Genomic DNA, 17,972 nt, shown 5'->3' with positions numbered 1-17,972 from the left:
TTTTATCTTTATATTCCAGTAAGTTATTTTGCTCTCACTGTTTAACAACAAAAAAAAAACCCACAAAAAAATCCTTGCATACCTTGTTTGATTGGATAACTTCAATGTTTTTCTTTTATCATTGTAAAACCAAGGACGATTTTATAACTTTTTTGTACGTAGCTGTTACATGTAGGGCAATCTCTGTCTCTCAGTAGGGATAAATTACTATAAAGAAATTGATCCTAGATAGTTTTCCCTTCAAGTCAAACATCTTGTTGTTTAAATAAACTTCTTGTTTAAAATTAAAAAAAAGAGATTTTCATTTTATCCAGAAAAAAAATGTATTTTTGTAACTTCCTCCAATTAGTCTTAGTTCTTCCCCCTAAACCCAAGCAGAATAAGTGTATTCCTTTTTCTACGTTTCAGCACAGTTAGCAAATGATGAGGTCAGGCCTGGAATCTAGGCCTGTTGCTGGATCCTGAACTCAATGGCACTTCTTAAATTTTCTCCTTTCTAGAGAACCCAAAGCAAGGAAGCTATATAAAAAAGAAAATCTCAACAATGTGAGTGTTGGTGCCTTTTTCCTTCCTGAGTCCCTCTTGGCCAAGCACATATGATTTTTATTATATGGATACTCTCTCCACTAATCCTAATCACAACTACATGAATTTCAGTTAATAAATTATTTTGACTGAAAATCCATCTTCAGACATTGGGCAGTGCAGTAAATGGCAGGAATTTACTGGTGATGAGCCATACTTTAAAGTCTTTCAAGCTTAATGAATCTACAAGACCTTCTTTATTACTGGCATAGCCTTTGAAAACAGGGGTCATCTTCACTCCATGAGGAGGGCCCTCTAGTAATCATTCTAAATTTAAGTAACTAAAGACTCAGACAAATCATTGTCCCATCCTATTCTTCCCCCTTTATTTCCATTACCTACCCTGAACTCACCCACAAAATTTAAAAATGAGAAAATGTCAACACATTTTGGAAATATGGAAAGTATGGCCCAATATCTATGAGACCATTTGTGTGGATTGCTCATAGACAAAGGATGCTGCTCAGGGAACCAAAAGTTAGTTTCTATATTATAATTAATTATGAACAGATTTAAGTATTTCAATGGGTCCTGGACCAGTAAATCAACTATTTATGACTGGATTTTCAAAACAAAGTACCAGTATGACCTTTCTACATGTTTATATTCCTACAGTTAATGCAAATTCCAAAAAGTCAAATTAGAGCCGTATATTCTGAAAACTCAGTCCACAGTGATATTATTATTAATGCTCTAAGTGATTGAAACCAAAAATATTTTTAATCTAATCTTCTTTTCCTGATCATTGCTCTATTCTTTTGCATCAGCTGAATAATAAAATAAGTGTTTTATTTTTCTGTGAGTAATGGAGTGTGTTGTGGAGTGAAAAGGGCACTGCACTGAAAGTCAAGTGACCTAGATCCCAGTCATCATTCTGTTGCTAACTTACTAGCTGTGTGACCTTGGGCAAACCACTTTTCTCTAAGTGTCGATCTCTGCGAATATAAAAATGAGTAAATAGGACTGAATGATGCTTACAATCCCTTCGAGATATAACCATTCTGTCATTCTATTTAGTGTCATATTTTTCTTTGACCAACTTCCCATTTAGAGGTAAAGTATTCTTTTCCGGATCTGTTTCCCAGTGTGGAAGGCCTAGATTTACCTTGAACTTCTCCTTGCCCTCTAAAACTACAAGCTTGACAAATAACAACAATCATAAATGCAATACAAAACATTTTAAAATACTATATATATAAAATTGCTAATATCCTTGCCCTTTGTAAAAACTTCTCACATCCATCCTTTTCGGTGTAGGCCCAGTATTTGAACAATAATTTCATATTAAAGAGTGGAGGGGTTTGAACCAGCATATGTCTATATATGTACATGCGTATAAACACACAAACACACACACACATATATATATATATATCATACTTGTATATATCATTCATTGTGTATAGCAAGACTACATATGCATCTACAGAGCATGCAATGAGTATGTCAAACTGTTATGTAGTTATGTCTCTTCTCTATACTTTTGCTCATCTAACTACCTGACAGAATTATTGTGAGGAAAATGCTGTGTATCCATTAAAGAATTACAGAACTGTGATCAAGTATTACTGGTTATAACATCATAGATTTAGAGATGGATGGGAACTTAGACATTTAATTTCAAAATCCCCTCATTTTTCATATAAGGAAACTGAGGCCTAGAGAATCTAAATTATTATTAGTTTCCTAATCTGTCTTCACCCATTTTTTTCTCATTTAAATATTGTTTTTCATCTTAAGGTGCTACTCTTGGCCCCTATATACTAGGTATCTGGGCAGCCTGAACTATCAAAAATTCCACTCCCTTTTCAGGTACGTTGTCAGCACCACGGACAGAGGTGGTAGAGGTACTGAGAACTGCAATGATACTCTCAACTGTGCACATCATTAAGCATGTATATTGGCACAATATAGTAGAATTAAAGACAAGAAAGAGCAGTCCTTACCACTTATAGTTAATGATGATCCACAATTGTGGAGTTTTGTGGCAGATTTAGTTGCTTTATAAAGTGAATCAGGCGGGACAGCTAGGTGGCGCAGTGTATAGATCACTGGCACTGGAGTCAGGAGGACCTGAGTTCAAATCCAGCCTCAGACACTTAACACTTACTAGCTGTATGACCCTGGGCAAGTCACTTAACCCCAATTGCCTCACCAAAAAAAGTACAAAAATAAATAAATAAATAAAGTGAGTCAGACCCACTTGAGGTTGTAGGGTTGTGGAAGGACAAGGCTACAATTCCAAAATCATTGGAAGAATTTCCTCAAGACACTGATACAGCCTTGATTAAGGCAGAAAAAGATTTGTGTGCTTGTTTCCCTTCCCTTTGGTAACTTGTGAGCTATGGCTACATTTATTACCTTTAATGGCTAGGAGTATATCTTCTAGAGTAAGATGAGTCTATACTGACAGGACCTTCTTCAAATAGCCAAAAACTCTATCTCCGATATGGTAGATGTCAGAAACTCCACCCCACTCACCCTAACCACCCCCATCAACTTCAGAGCAGTTTGAGAGCCACAGACATAGTGTACATCAAATCATCTCTTCAATGTTCTAGTCTACAACTCATAGACATGCACATAGGCATGGTTATGTCCTTTCCATTAATTGATTCATACATTTCTCCTCTCATTCATCTATAATTCTCAATTATTATTGTGACTCTTTAATTCCAAAAGCTAGATCTGAGAATATTTGGTTTTGAATGTGAGGTTTTATGAAATAGTAGCCTAATAATGATTTCTCAAAAGTTGCCTCCCTTCACATGTTCATGGGACCATCCAAGTATCAGCAATGTTTCTTAACCAAACAAAAGTAACAGTATTCAGAATGACCTTGACTCCACCCTGGAGGGAGATAACTAGTGGGGTCAATCATAGAATTGTAAATTATAGATTTAGAGCTGCAGAGGATCATAGAGGTCATCAAATCCAATCCTTTCTCCATTTTGAAGATAAAGAGATTGAGGCTGAGAGAAGTGATGAGTTGTATGACCAAGGTCATAGTAATGGCTCTTTAAAACTTGTAGGGCACTTTATATATGCATTATCTCATTTTATCTTCAAAATAGACCTGGCAAAGTACCCCCACCATTTTACAAATGAAGGAACTAAGACTATGAAAATTTAAATGATGTGCCCACTGTCACACACTCAGTATATATCTGAGGCAGGATTTAAATCTTGGTCTTCTTGACTCCAAGTATAATGCCCCAGACAAGATATCATGTTGCCTCTTGAAAGGATTATGTCCAGGGTCCTTATGATGTTCAATATTTTTATCACTGATTTGGATAAAGACACAGATGGCATTATTATCAAACATAAAGATGACATGAATCTTGTACTTAGAGTTAACATAATGGATGGCAGTGTCAGGATCTAAAAAGATCTTGACTTGACAAAACATCAGATGAAATTTAACAAGATGGAATTGAGCAGAGCTAGATGTGAAGTACCACACGAGTTGAAAATCCTGCATGAGTACTGGATGGAGGAAGTGTAGATAGCTAAGCTTTCACTTGAAGAAATTCTAGGGGCTTTAGCATTTTTAACAATATCAGTACAACTCAACAATGTGAGAGGGTAGCCCCTAAAATCTTATAGGAAACTTCGACTACATTTAGAAGTACATAAAATTCATGACTAGGGAACTCATCATCCCATTGTTCTCTGTTCTAGTCACACCACATTTGGAGGATTGTGTTCCAATCTAGGCAACACTTCTTAGGAAGGACACTGACAAATGGAAATCTTTCCAAAGTAAGATGACCAAGCTTGTGAGAGAACTGGAAATCATGCCATATAAAAGACTGATTGAAGGAAGTGGCACTATTTGGCTTAAAGAAGAGAAGATATAACTGCTGTCTTCAAGTGGCTGGGGAAGAATATATTAGGTTTATTCTGCATGAACCCAGTGAGTAAATCTAGGGACAAGAAATAGAAGTAACAGAAAGGCAAATTTAGGCTTGCTAAAAAGAATAATGCCATCTAAAAGTTAAATGTGCTGCCTCAGAAGATATTGAGTCCCTTTTTATTATAAGCCTTCAAGGAAAAAAAAACCAGCCTGATGATCACTTGGTGAGGGTTAAGGTAATTTTTTTTCAGGTATACATTGGACCAGGTGTTGTTTGTCCTTCATTTTGAAGAGGACCAATGATTTCACAGGGTGATGTCTTGATTTAGGAGTGAATGAGATTTGATTGAGGCAGAGTTGCAAAAAGTCATCAGTTTCACTTTCTCTTTCAGAGTCATCAAAGTCCAGGGAGAAAAGTCAAGGCGACTGATGATAGCCCAGGATGTAGTGGATGATTCGGGTGTCTTCGATCCCTGACCAAGCTCTAAGTGCTCCACAGCACCTGCTTTAGTTGGTTTCGTGACCATTGGAATAAATTGTTTACATCCTCCCATTCTGCTGGAGGATGTCTTCTCAAGTTTGAGGTAAACATCCCCATAATTCACTGATGGGTTTGAGGCATGTTACCCTCATCCTGGTTTAGCCTGTCTGCCAATATGGTTCTACTGGGCTGTGGCTGCTGAGTATGCTACAGTTTCTTAGAGCCGCAAGTGAAAAAGTAGATACCAAAAGTGGATGAACGGCCCTGGAAAGGGCTTAGCAAGCTAGTCTTCCCTGAACACTCCATATACTGCTAGACCAGAGTAGGTAACCTTGGGAGGGGGGACCTCCCAAATCTTGAGATTCTGTGATTCTAATGAAATGAAACTTTGAGAAATTCAAATACTGAGTTAGCATTTCTATTTTTTAGATTTGATTCCATTCTGTATTTTATTCTATTCTGTAACTGCCTGAGCCATGTTTCTTTGTCTCTGAGTTAAGTTCAGAAGTTCATGAATCCAGAAGTTCAGTTTTCCCTCTCTGAATTAGTTTAAAATCCAATTATGCAGGCGCAGTGGATAGAACACCAGTCTTGGATTCAGGAGGACCTCAGTTCAAATCTGGCTTCAGACACTTGACACTAGCTGTGTGACCCTGGGCAAGTCACTTAACCCCAATTGCCTAAAAAAAAAAAATCCAGTTATGCTATAAATCACCTTAACTTAAATAAATACCTATCTCTATGTGGCTTTGCATACCCATGTACAATTAGAGAGATCTATTACCTTGGTAACAAACCTTGCAAAATGCAGATGAACACCAGGAAATCTCTTATCTCTGAAAGGCTTACTGTCTTTCAAAAATATCTGGTCTGTTATTACTATAACACTAACTAGCCATGCAGATGAACACCACGACTGAGCTTTCCAGAGCAACAAGATGGAAGCCCTGCTAGCCCTGAATTCCGGACTTTCATGCAATCATACTGTTTTCTATCATCTATTATACTTCTGACTTTGTAACCAATCATATTGTTTTCCATCTGTGATGTTTCCTATTCTTTGTTCTCTTGTACTTCCCAAAATTATATAAAGGCTAGTAAGCCCCACTTTGTGGTCTCTCGGCTAGCTGAAAAGCAAAGAGAACCATTTTATTGGTCATTGCTAGCCTTGCCAATAAATTGAACATGCTTAGAACTTTGTGCCTCAGTTTGCCTTAATTTCAAGTGTGACAACTTGAACTAGGCCTTCAAGGGTGGGTAAAATTTGAACGTGAAAAGAGGAACTTGGAGATCCTTCTGGGTAGAAAAAAAACATGTTATATCATGAATACCATGTCTAATACTCTAATGAATCTGTTATCTCATGGACGTATATAGTCTCTTCTCATGCTATAGATCACAAACCATCCTTGACTTGCAATCCTGTGTAACTCAATCACATCATCTCATAAATCTGACACAAGTTATCTACCTAAAATTCCAAATGCCTTCCACTCATTCTCTTAACTTTGTATGGATATCAATGGAGTATGAAGGTTTTCCATCAGTAATCTCTCACTCTCATAAGGGGCAATTAGTTTATAATGAATGAAAGTAATACAAATGATGAACAATAAACAAATTGGGTTAGCTGGTGTGCAGGGTTTGGTTAAGGGATAGGGAGAGACAACACTGTAAAAAATAATATGAGAGGGCAGCTAGGTGGCGCAGTGGATAGAGCACTGGTCCTGGAGTCAGGAGTGCCTGAGTTCAAATCCGGCCTCAGACACTTAACACTTACTACCTGTGTGACCCTGGGCAAGTCACTTAACCCCAATTGCCTCACTAAAAATAAATAATATGAAAGTAAATTGCGGAAGGTATTGAATGACAAGGTGAGGACCTTGGTATTAATCAGATAGATAATATTAAGAATCAAAAAAAATCTGTCTAGATTTTTGAGCAAAAAGGGTCTTTATAAAGTGATCATTCTGTGAAATTTAATCTGGTAGCATAGATTGAAAGAGAGACTAAAGACAGATTATGTAAGATGTGACTGAAGATGTGAAGGGATGTGACCTTCAACTAGGAAGGTGGCAGTAGGAATAGAGAAGAAGCAGGTGAACCTGAAGGCTTTGATACTTCCATCAATCTATTATCTGATGGGTATCAGTTCTCCCTCCAATAATTTAGCCTGAAATGCTTCTGTAGCATCCCAATTTATATGACTCTCATCTGTGTCTTCCCAAAAATACTTCATAGGGGTTTACTCAATATACTACAGGCCTTTTGCTGGAAATCTGGACACTGTATTAATACAAATGTACCAGACAAGTTTCAGTCGCTTGTTTTACACTCTTGCTACATGACTGGTTCATCTCTTTTTCAGTTATATATCTCTCATGATGTAACATGCCATTTTCTTTTTTATTTTATTTTATTCTAAATTTAAGAAATAAAATTATCATTTCCATAACACAGTAGAATAGAGGGGAAAAAAGATGATTGTACATGAAACTAAAAATCTATTATGTACAACTTGTTTTTCCTTTTAAATATATAATAAAGTTATCATATAACTTTCTCCTTTTTCCCCTTTTTTTCTTCCCTTTCCCCTTATCCTAGAGATGGCTACCATTGTACATAAGTGTGTGTGTGTGTGTGTGTGTGTGTGTGTGTGTGTGTGTGTGTGTGTAACCATTTCTCTGGAAGCAGATAACATCTTCACATATTCTTTGTAGTTAATTTGGGAATTTATAATAATCAAAATGACTTAGTCCCTCAAAGTTTTTCTTAAGATAATATTGTTGTTACTGTATATAATGTTCTCTTTGCTCCACTCATTTCAGTCTTCATTGTTTAATGCAAGTCTATCCATGTTTTTCTAAGATCATCAAGCTCATCATTCCTCATTGCAAATATTCTGTAGTCTATGTGTGCCAACCATGAGCCTTGACATTGCCCTTTGGTTGATCTACAATTTTAATTTTTCAGAGATTACAGTATTCTATGACTTGCAAATACAGGGAATCACTGAAAGAATAGCAATCTTAAAACCTTGTAGCAAGCCAAAGGTGGGTATTTGTTATCCCTTACCCCAGGGATGTACTATTCCTTTACACTACTGCCCTTTCGTTTGGAATAGTTTGGTGCTGAAAGTGGCAGAAAATTACTTTTGCATAAAGATAAAGAATTCAATTAACTGGTGAAAGATGTGTGGTATTGTTTCTTTCATAGGTTAACAGGTTGGTTGCATGAATGAAGTAGAAAAGAACTATAGTTTAATAAACTGCCAAAAATCTGTACGTAAAGAAACCAGATGGTGCTGGAGTCAGCTCTTCTGGCTCCCAAGAACCAACTGTTAAATTTTCAGTGTGAGCACTTATACTTCAAAAATTTGCAAAGCTAAAATCGTGGCTTGATTTATTGTGTTGTTGGTTCTCCAGACTTAACATGATGGAGAAAACATTAATAATGCAGATTAAATTAAAGGTGTCTCATCTACACATTTTTTTCAGAATTGGTTGCTAAACACTTGGTAGAACACCCATGAAAGAAAGATAGTTTTCACATATGCTGTGAGCAGTTTAGTTTCAAAAGGAGACAACAATTGAACTGTGATATAAATATGAAAGCTCAAATTATCTTGTAAAGAAGGAAGGATGATGCCTCTTATGTATTATGCTAACAATTTGATGACTTAAAGGATAGAGAAATAACTAATTTGTTAAATACTGATAAAAATCCAATTAAGGTAATATTAAAAACTGCTAAAAGACACACACAATCAAAGTAGTAGTTGTCAGAAACAAAGACTATAAGAACTTGACTTCTTTGAAGATTTTGGAATGGCTAGATCTGCCTGTTGTAGTCTTTCAGCTTATTTGCATGAAACTGTTTTAAGACTTCGGTTAAAACTCCAAAAAGTGGTCATTTAACTAGGTTGGGTGATTAAATAGGGACTACTGATTTCCTAGGGAAGATTTGGTCTTTATTTAGTAAGTAAAAAATGGGTACCAGAAGGTTCTAATTTAACCTATTGAAATCAAGGAAGAGTAGTGGGTGAATATTGAAGAATTTGACAATGACTGAAGAAATGGCAAGGAAAGAAAAGGCAACTCTGTCAGAGCTCTATGAAGCAGAAGCAGCCCCAGCAGCAGGAGCTACTGCAACAGCAGCAATCATCTTAGAGAAAGCTATTACTCTGAGGTTCCTAATTAATTAGAAAGATCACCCTTCCTGGAAAAGAGCTTCAGCACCAGCTGTTGCCCTTTAGCACCACCTAGAGTTAAAGAAAGGTGAAGCCTCCCAGAAATACAAATTGCTCTCTACTGCTACCTATGGTTTGGGAGGGAAAAACAGGGGGTGAAGGGAGGAACATGTTTGGCAGTTCATTTGCTGCGAGTTCTTTGTGCTACAAACTGATTGATCAAATGCAGTGAATGAAGAGCTGGCTGGGAATGCCTTTCTTACCCAAAGAGAGTTGGCCTGATGACCTTTTACATTTCTCTGGCTTAAAGGGAACTGTACCCAAATTAAAAGCCAAACACTCTCAGTGGCCTTTAAAAGGATTGTGAGCTGGAAGAGGATTCAAATGCTTCCCCAGTTTGAGGGTAGAATAAAAGAGGTGCCCAAGGTGGAGAACTATGAGGAATAGAAGGGGAGCAATTATCAGAGAACCAGCTTCCTGCGGTGCAGATGTTCCTAAATGTGCCAATGACATCAAAGTTTACAATCCAGAGTAGTGAATTACCTGCCTAGTACATTAGGTTTCTTCACTGATATGATTCCCTACTAGGTTTCCATAAGCATGCACCTATTCTAAGGGCAGCTAGATGGCTCTATAGATAGAGTGCTGGGCCTGGAGTTAGGAAGACCTGAGTTCAAATCTGGCATCAGACACTAGATGCATAACCCTGGCCAAGCCATATAATCTCTATCTGCCTCAGTTTCCTCATCTATAAAATGGGGGTAATAATAGTACCTACTAGAGGGCAGCTAGGTGGCACAGTGGATAAAGCACTGGCCATGGATTCAGGAGGACCTGAGTTCAAATCTTGCTTCAGACATTTGACACTTACTAGCTATGTGACCAAGGGCAAGTCACTTAACCCTCATTGCCCCACCAAAAAAATAAATAAATAAATAAAATAATAGCACCTACTGCCCAGGGTTATTATGAGGATTATTAGATAATAAGTGTAAGGTCCCTGACATATAGTAAGCTATGTAACAATGTTTAGCTATTATTTCTCCTCTCCCTTACAGATACTGAGTGTGTTGGTAGGAGAGTATGACTAAGATTTGTGTGAATTCTGATGCATTTATTATTCCCACATTCGCTCTTATATATGAATACCTGAAATGTTAATATTGCTTTTGACTTATTCTTTTTTTTTTTTTTGCAGGGCAATGGGGGTTAAGTGACTTGCCCAAGGTCACACAGCTAGTAAGTGTCAAGTGTCTGAGGCCGGATTTGAACCCAGGTCCTCCTGAATCCAGGGCCGGTGCTCTATCCACTGCGCCACCTAGCCGCCCCCACTTTTGACTTATTCTTAAGTCATTGGTCATATTTAAGATTAATTTGTCATCATTGTGAGCAGTTTGATTTCTACAAATGAAAGCACACCGATAGGGGTTTGAGAACTAGAGTGGTGAGTAGGCATTGTATATTCCCTCATAAGGCAGTTACTCCTAGGACTCAGATATTTTAAGTGTAGCCACAGGGTGAGAGCCAGTCCAGAGAGTGAGTAGATAGCTGACACCCCATGTGAGGGACAACATTTTGGCAAGCATAAGTTACAAGGAGTCTACTTCCTTCCATGAGCTATGACTTTTCTGTTAGCTTTCACCATAAGATCTATACTCTATAGGGCTTGTGAGGTAAGAGGTAAAACTTAGTAGTCCTTTAGTCCTTCTCAATGAAAAGACTATTTTCCCCACTCCATGATAGGAAAGGAAAACCTTTAAGTACCTTTAAGGGTACTTAATCTCAACTCAGAGCTTTGTGTCAAAGGGGATGAATGCAGATGTCTTCAAGGTAAAGGTAACAAGTACAACAGGTATATTGTATATTTTGGACTTAGAGTAGTCAAACAGAAACAGAAAGCAAAGAAATGTGTCATTAGCCAGACAAACCAGGAAGGCACAGGGATCTTTAGTTTTTTCCCTCCCACCCCCCCACAACCCCTTGGGTTGGGAAAAGGGATGAAGATGCTGGACTCTTACATTGTTTAGCACCTCAAACAAAAGTAAAATTAAACATGTGTGTTTACATGTATCTATATACATATAAAGCAATATTTCAGCAGGTCCCCTTTTCTCATCTCCTGACACAAAGAATACCATGTGGTCCATTGAACTTATATGTTTCTCTCTCTTGTTGCCTATTCCTCCCCACTCAGCACTCCTATTCCTTTCAGTCTTCCCTCTGTGAGTTGAAATGTACTAAACAAATACTGTTTAAAGCACATACTGGCCAATGTGATTCTTCTGTGAAGTCCCAAAGCAGCTACAAGAGACTGAAAAAGGAAGCATGGACTATCACCCCACCCATGGTATAGATAGATAGGGAATATTAACTTATTTTATACTGAATATTGTCTCATGTAATAAGTATTGTTAGTACATATATGGCCTTGGGTTCCCAAATGCGAAGCCAACAGAATGAAACTTGGGCAAGTTCTCTCCAGTTGAAAAGGCTTCAGGCATGGGCTCAGGGATGGAATATGTCTGGCATTTGGGTACCAACCTGGCTAAGTGCACAATGGATCATCACCGAAAGGATAGTTCCCTGTGGATAAATAATTCTGGCCATCAAAGTGCAGGAAACTATCCACTAAAACACAGAATGACTATATTGGTTCCCACATCAATGAGAGAATTGATTTTTTAATCATATGAAGAAGAACTTCATAATTAATATTTGGAAAGGTGCCATGACATAGTGGATAGAGAGGTAGTCAAAATGACTTCACAATGACATGTATGTATATACATCTATGTATATACATACACACACACACATATATATATACATCTGTGTATACACACATATATATGTGTGTCTGTATATATGTGTATTTGCAGCAAAATGCTGGACAAGTCGCTTACCCTCTCAGTGTACCCAGATAACTTTCAAAAGTTTTGAGTTGCTAAGCACTTGCCAATCTGCATAGGTAAAGGTAGTTTCCTCATTTGGAGTTCCCTACATCAAAGAAACACAGTTCTGTGCCCTCTCTAATATTAATATCTTAATCAAGAACAGATTATTAGTATTGGCATTTTCTCATGGAATCCCTCGTCATGTTGTATGAAACATCGGCATCCCATAGAACACAAATCTTAAAATCTAGTTCGCAAGGTCCTTCCCTCAAAACACCAGCAGGGAGTATAGTATTATTATTGTTGGTGTTGTTGTTGTTGTTGTTGTTGTTGTTGTCTCTATTTTATAGATTAAGAAATTGAGGCTCAGGAAGGAGAAATTATTGCAATATAGTTACATGAACAGGAAGTGTTGGAACTGGAACTCTAGTCCAAGTCTTCTGATTCATCCATCTATTCATTCAACAAACATTTATTTAACTGTGATTTTTGTGCTAGATTCTGTAGGAGATCCTACATTCAGAAAAAAAAAAAACAGATCTAATCTCAGGCAATTTACAGTTTGGTAGGGGCGTAAGATGCTACAGATAACTTCAACTCATAATGCTACACGATCATTGCACTACAGAGATATAAAGCAAAATCTATTGTTCTTTCCTCTACACCAATGTTTCTCCTTAATAGCTGCCACATGCTCATTGCTCCAGGGACACAGAGGCCTTGATATAGCTTACTATTACATATCTCTAGTGTTGGGTGTCTTTTCATGCAATGGAACCTAACTGAAGGTATTCCCCCACTTTAAAGAAACCTCAATATCTGAAAATCCTGTTTACACATAGAACAGATAAATCAGAGGTTGGTTATCTACTTTACAAGCAAATTCACAGTTGTTAGTTTGTTTAAAGTAGTCAGTTCCCTTTCCATACTTAATATATGATTTTATCTAGCCAAATTAGATGTAATGGTAGCTTCACAGACACATCTGTTCTGCAAAATCACCAGAAAGTCAGGATGCTGTTAAAACTTGGTGACACAAGAGAAGTCCATGCCACACCCGCCATGGGATGAGTTCTCCCTGGCAGCTTCATCCAAGTGTGAAACCCCCTCAACTGTGTGAAATCTTTGAAGAGGAAACACAGTGGGGTACATTAGAAATCAAGTCGCTCTGCCTTGAATCCTAAATTTCCCACGGTTTTTTGGCTTAATTTCACCTGTAATTTGAGCTAAGTGGGTTTGTAACTTTCCCACATAAATATAATACCCATGGAACATTTGATGTTGCAGTTTAGAAAGAAACAAAGGGGTAAAAATCCCACCATAAGAAACTCCTTTGACCTTCTTGTGTAACATGGCTTGGGATTGGTACAAAATTAAGTTACTTCAATAGTTCTTAGTCGTGGGTGTACTCCTTCCATTGGTGAACATCACAACCCATCTACATTTCTTATCTGGTGTGATTCTTGCCTGTGACCTTCCATGAATTATCCAGAGAGGATACACTCAGCAAACTAGAGGCTTTCTTCTGGGTCTTTTAAAATTCTGTAAGTATCAATGCAGCATGCAATCTATGTATCTGCTATCATTCGGTTTTGCTATATAATTGTACTACCTCCTTTTCTAATTATGTATGTCCTCAATATTGCTTCTTCCATTGATCATCAAAAATATATTGCCACCCACAAACCCTGGAAAGAGTCAAACATACACATAAGACCACTTCCTAGGATTCTGTACTGGGAAGGATAGATTTTCTTTAGAGAGGATCTACTTAGAGTCAAAAATTATTCTCAGGACTAAGAAGACTCAAGATATCCCATATAAATGGCCTAAATTTTATTGAATACTTTTCTTTTCTAGTTTCAGACTGCCTTCAGACCATCTGTCCTGATTAGTTATAGAATGAAGCCAAGAGGTGAGCCTAGTCCATAATCATGACTAGCCAAGAGAGATCTTTTGAAAAATAAGTTGACTCTGGAATCCATCTGTGAGTTCTGTTAATGTAAAATAAAATTCTGTAGGTGTTAGATTAGAACAGGTCCTCAAAAACTTCCTGGGGAATGAATGGTTGGTCAATTAATCAATAAACATTTATGTAGATGCACCCCTGAGCAATGTCCCATTCCCCAAGTTAACCTCAGAAATGAACTTGTCCCCCAAGGTACTTGAAAGCTGAACCTGGGTGCTATTACTACTTAAAATTGTCAAAAGATCTATGATTTCTTCAGTGACTACTCTCCCTCTATGAATGTAAATCACAGCTTATTTATTCCTTAGCACACTGTCTTCATGACTTAATGTGACAAAAACAACAATGGCAACATATATACCCAGAAAGAAAGAAAGAAAGAAAGAAAGAGAGAGAGAGAGAGAGAGGGAGGGAGGGAGGGAGGGAGGGAGGGAGGGGAGGGGAGGGGAGGGGAGGGGAGGGGAGGGGAGGGGAGGGGAGGGGAGGGGAGGGGAGGGGAGGGGAGGGGAGGGGAGGGGAGGGGAGGGGAGGGGAGGGGAGGGGAGGGGAGGGGAGGGGAGGGGAGGGGAGGGGAGGGAAGGGGAGGGGAGGGGAGGGAAGGGAAGGGAAGGGAAGGGGAGGGAAGGGAAGGGAAGGGAAGGGAAGGGAAGGGAAGGGAAGGGAAGGGAAGGGAAGGGAAGGGAAGGGAAGGGAAGGGAAGGGAAGGGAAGGGAAGGGAAGGGAAGGGAAGGAAACTTATGGTCTTGAAGAGTTGTATGAGGCCACTTGCATAAGCATTCATTAACATAGCTACTATATGGTAACATTGTGTTTAGCTCTGGTGGTACAAAGACAGTCTCCACTGTCACAGACATCACAGTCTAATGGGTCAAACAGCTAGTATGAGTCAGAGGCAACACTTGACCCCTGTTCTTCCTGACTCTGAGGCCAACTGCCTTCCACACCACACTGCCCCTCAGTAGACATAGAAGTAGTAGTAGTAGTAATAGTAATAGCTGACATTTTGTGTAGCATTCTTCGATTTGCAAAACATTTTACATAAAATATGAATCATTGAACAAGAATAATCTTATATAGTAGTTTACAATATTTTTCTTTGCAACAACTCAATTGATGCTGATAGTACAAAGGTTGCCATCCCTATTTTATAGATGGGGAAAAAAACAAGGTTTAGTGGGGGGGTTGATTTCTGAAACTGTTCCAAATGAAAGTATATCACTTTGGCTAGGTTTTATCTAAATGTTGTTATTGTTCAGTAGTTCAGTCATGTTCAACTCTTCGTGACCCCATGGACCATACCACATTAATACTGGCAAAGATACTAAAGTGGTTTGCTATTTCCTTCTCCAGTACATTAAGGCAAACATAAGTTAAGTGACTTGCCCAGGGTCACACAACTAGTATCTGAGGTTAGATTTGAACTCAGGTCTCCCTGACCCCAGGCCAGTGCTCTGGGCACTATGGCACAACCTAGCTGCCTCTTCTCCAAATGTAACTCCCTAGAACTGGACTGGAGGGAATACAGTAATAGTCCCAGCATAATGTAGGTTCCTTCAGCACAGGGGTTCTATCTCTTTCTTTTTTGGCATTATATCCCCAACTTCTAACAAAGTACCTTGCACACAGTAGGCACCTAAGTTGTGTTTGACCAGATTTATGTGTTCGATTAGACAATCAAACTTTTCTAATGATTAGACATGTATTATGATTAGACACAGTAAGTCAGTTGTATGACATCTAAGCAGGAGTGTGCAGGAACCAGCTGGAGCTGGCTTAAGAGAGTAGATTATTAAATTGTCAGCATGAATATTTATTTACTCCTTGGAAATTAGCAAAATCTACAAATTGGGGTTCAGTTTTTTGGTCCATTGATTTCTACACTTAAGAAAGTCATGAAGAAAATGTTAGTTATGAAAATGATCATTAAAAATCCTGTATAGATTTTTTTCTGGAAAGTCAGTGGTTCCACATTTACCAACACACTCCTTAACTAAGCTATTGAAGCCCTCTCCCTGAGTCCTAGTATATACATTGACCTTGCATTCACCTACTATTCTAGATTTTTTGAGACTCCTTTCTCATGAAGGTCTGAATTAGAGTTTACCAATGGAGGGGGGAAGCAAACTGTGATTCAAAAAGGGATATGATCAAAAATTGCACATTCATGAAATATATGAGTAGGTTTTTCATGGATTGATCAGCAAGTTTGAAGAGCCCCTGGAAACTGTTGAAGACAAAGTCAAACACAAAAGAATCAGCCAGAAATTCAGAATCCTAGGACCTTAGAGGAAGAAGGGACCTGTGAGGTTATCTAGTCTAACTACTCAATACATGAATCTCCTCTCCAATACCTCCTGTGACAAGGAACATGTGATCCTATTTTATTCCTAATATTTGCCTTGAAAATGTAATATCTATTTCCCAAATCACAGGAAGATATTCCCTTTATGAGACAGAATTCTTGATAAAATAACTGGGATAAGAATGAGGAATTCTAAAATCTTAGACCTGCACAAATCTTTTCATGTCATTGTCATTATCACCACCACAACTAGCATTTATATAGTGCTTTAATTTTTGCCAAGCACTTTACATTAGTTATCTCATTTGATCCTTACAATGACTTTAAGGGGTATTATCCCCTGTTTACAGATGAGGAAATCGAGGCTAAGATAAGTTGACTTGCCTACAGTCACACTGCTAGTACTAGACAAGACCAGATTTAAAATCAGTCATTCCTGATTCCAATTTCAACATACTATTGGCTATGCCACCTGGCTGACTCAAGAAGAGAAATTTCTACAGAAGACAGCCTATTGGAGTGATGTACCTTGATAAGCCAATTCACTTATGAAGATCCTCTCTTGAAATCATCCTCATGAGAAATATAAACCCCTAAAACAGATTTAATCTAATTAGGTCAATGAATCTTTCTAGCTTCAGGCTCAACCATGGGGAAAGTAAAGATAATGATTCTCTTCCCTCTCATTTGCCATTTCAATTAAGGGAATTATTTATGCAACTTCTAAAGAATTTGTTCTGATTTGCTTACCTTACTAGCTGTGGTTGAAAGTTCCAATATCCCCTCTGGATTAAGGAGTAGAGGGCCCATGAACAGTCATTTCATTTTCCAGATGAAAATTTGGATGAGTATTTATTTCTAACTCAATACAATAGAGAAAGGGACATTTAATGTATTAATTAATCCATAAAAAATTCAATATCCCAGAGGCCTCATTAGAAAGACTGCCCAAAAGCACTCAAAAAGTCATTCAGCGTTTTTGAATAGAAGACCCTTGTGATCATACTGTAAAGTTTTGTCCTGTAGTAATACTACCAGTAATTCTTTCACTAACAGTTTCTTCTGATGCCTCATCATGTGGCCTTTTTTAAAGGCTAAACCAAGGAGAGTTCAAGATTTGGCAGGCCTTACCAACTTGGAAGAATTCAACTATCATCTCAGCAAAGGCCTGACCATGTATTTATCTTTCATCCAGGGGACCAGTACAGCTAAATTCATTTGCAGCAAGAATCCAAGGCAATACATGTTATCTTCCTTCTCCCTTTAAAGAGAATGATCATATCTCAGTGAAAACCCCAACATATGTTTTTGAAAGTCTGCAAATGTTTTTCAGCTTGATTCTTCATACCGAGGAAGAAAAACTCTGCATTCAGCATTTTAGCTGAAGTATGTCAGTTGCAATTTATTTCTTATACAAGTATTCCTACTTAGATCCAAAGGGGCAAAAGGCATCCCTGCTCATTGGAATTCTCTCTGACCTAGGCAAAATAAACATGAAACAAAAGACAAAATTCTACATCAAGGGGGACAGCTAGGTGGTGCAGTGGATAAAGCACAGGCCCTGGATTCAGGAGGACCTGGGTTCAAATCCGGACTTAGACACATGACACTTACTAGCTGTGTGACCCTGGGCAAGTCACTTAACCCTCATTACCCCACCAAAAAAAGCAATTACTCTTTCTTTAATTACTTC

Source organism: Dromiciops gliroides, chromosome 6, assembly GCF_019393635.1.
Source record: "Dromiciops gliroides isolate mDroGli1 chromosome 6, mDroGli1.pri, whole genome shotgun sequence".
In the NCBI taxonomy this organism is placed as follows: domain Eukaryota; kingdom Metazoa; phylum Chordata; class Mammalia; order Microbiotheria; family Microbiotheriidae; genus Dromiciops; species Dromiciops gliroides.
This window is presented reverse-complemented; position numbering follows the sequence as displayed.